Genomic DNA, 2,674 nt, shown 5'->3' with positions numbered 1-2,674 from the left:
GGCAGTGAGGGGCTGTCAGACCTGAAAGGCAGGTGCTGGGATCAGAGAGCAGGATGCTGGATTCTGAACACGGAAAAGAGTACTGGGTTGTGGTTAAAATCAAGGATTTTTTTATTTGGAACTCAGAAAGTCATATGTTAGAATCCCGCTCTGCCATTTTCCTAAATGTGTCACCCAGGCAAGTGACTTCACCTTCCTGAGTGTCTATCCTCATCTGTAAAATGAGGATAATAACACCAGCCTTCCAGGTTTGTCTCAGCGGTAAACACATGTAAAGTATTCGGCAAAGTGCCTGGCATGTGGTGTAAGTGCTCTGTAAATGTTCACTATGTATGTTACACTTCCCGGTAATGACTAAATCCAAGGTGTGGTCATGCGAGTGGATGACTAAAGTGCTATGAAGGTCACCAGAAATGAAGTGGAAAGAGACTGTGAGGCTAGATCATTACAAGGATGGATTATCAGGGACAGTTAAATATCCCAGCAGGAGAACATGGGTTGGGGTGGAGAGGAAGTCTGTGAGCAGGTGCTACTCTTCAGGAACGAGGTAAAGTGACCAGGGAGTCAATGGATGTCAACAGCGAAGTGGGATAGAGGTTGGTGGAACCTGAGGACATAAGTCTCAAGGAAATCCAGGTCCTGTGAAGCCAGGTTAGAGTTGGTGTCTTCCTCATCTGACCGCCACAGTCCCTCTTACATCCCTTTGAGATGTCCCCAGTGATCATGTTCCCTATTAAGCCAGAGTTTATCAAGGGAGGGGTTGTATCTAATTCATCTTGTAGTACCTAGGACAGGCGTTTAAGCTGGTAAATGTTTGTTGAATGACTTGGTGTTGAGGGAAACAGAAAAGTCTACCTCTGCATCTTATTTACCCTTGGTAATAATAATTCTCTTTACTTTAAGTAACCTAACGCATCTTTTAAACCTCTTATTCAATTTAAACAAGTATTTCCTGAGACCTTCATACATGCTATTCCATCTACCTGGAATACCCTCACCCACTCTATACACTCAAAGACCTCCTACTCCTCATTGAAGAAAAAGCAGAATTTAATCATTAGGCAGAAGAAAAGTAAACCACAATGATAAACTGCTACACATTCATCAGATCAGGAAAATTAAAGCATCTGACAACACATAGTATTGGTGACGATGTGAAGCAAAGAGAGCTCTCATTCAGTGCTGGTGGGAAAGTAAACCGGTACTGACACTTCAGAAAAATAATTGGAGAGTGCAGTGTGCAGAAAAATTTCCTGTAAAAGACGTCCAGATTGAAGCGCTGGAACCTGTGAATGTTACCTTAAATGGCAAAAAGGATTTTGCAGATGTAATTAAAGATTGTGAAATGAAGAGATTATCCTGGATTATTTGGGTGGGCCCTTAAAGCAATCATATACATCCTTCTAAGAGGGAGGCAGAGGAAGATTTGACACAGACAGAAGAGGAGAAGGCACCACAGAAGCAGAGCTTGGAGTGATGCTTCCACAAGCCAAGGGATAGTGGTGGCTACTAGAAGCTGGCATAGGCAAGCAACACATTCTCCCCTAAGCCTCAGGAGGGAGTGTAGTCCTGCTGGCACCTTGATTTCAGTCTAGTGGAACTGGTTGTAGATTTCTGGCTTCCTGAACTGTGAGAAAACACATTTATATTGTGTTAAGCCACCATGTTTATGGTAATTTGGTATAGCAGTTACAGGAAATAGTATAGACAGCCAAACCCATGCATACCCATACCTATGTCCAGCAATTCTACTTCCAGGTATATCCCTATAGAAACACAAGCATTTGTTCACCAAAAACCATGCACAGGAATGTTCATAGCAGCATTATTCGTAACAGCCTCAAACTGGAAACAACCCAAATGTCCATCAGCAGTTCAGTACATGAACTCATTGTGTATATTCATACAATGGAGTACCATGATACACCAATAAATGAGTCAACTACAGACAAGGAAAACATAAAAGAATCTCACAAACACAAACGCTGGGCAAATGAAACCAGACACAACAGCAAACATATGGTATGATTCCATTTATATTATGTTCAAGAAGAGATAAAATTAACTCTATCACTGAGTGATGAAAAACTAGAAAATTGAAGAAAAACAAGGCAGTGGCTCATGTCTGTAATCCCAGCACTGTAGGAGGCTGAGGGGGATTACTTGAGCCCAGGAGTTCAAGACCAGCCTGGGCAACATAGTGAGACCCCGTCTCTACTAAAAAGAAAAAAAGTAGCCAGGTGTGGTGGTGTGTGCCTGTAGTCCCAGCTACTCAAGAGGCTGAGGTGGATTGCTTGAGCCCAGGAGTCTGAGGTTACAATGAGTTGTGATCGTGCTGCTGCACTCCATTCTGGGTGACAGAGCAAGACCCTGTTGAAAGAAGCAAAAGAAAAAGAGAAAGAGAAAGAAAGAAACGAAGGAGGAAGGTGAAGCAGAGAAGAAGGAAGGAAGAAAAGAAGGAAGGACGAAAGCGAGGAAGAAAGAAAGGAAGAGGTTGAGTGCCATGTCTCATGCCTGTAAATCCCAGTACTTTGGGAGGCTGAGGCTGGCAGATCACCTTAGGTCAGGAGTTTGAGACCAGCCTAGCTAACATGGTGAAACCCCGTCTCTACTAAAAATATAAAACTTAGCCAGGCATGGTGGCATGAGCCTGTAATCCTAACTACCAGGGAGG

The sequence above is a fragment of the Piliocolobus tephrosceles genome, chromosome 21 (assembly GCF_002776525.5).
Source record: "Piliocolobus tephrosceles isolate RC106 chromosome 21, ASM277652v3, whole genome shotgun sequence".
NCBI classification, from domain to species: Eukaryota; Metazoa; Chordata; class Mammalia; order Primates; family Cercopithecidae; genus Piliocolobus; species Piliocolobus tephrosceles.
This window is presented reverse-complemented; position numbering follows the sequence as displayed.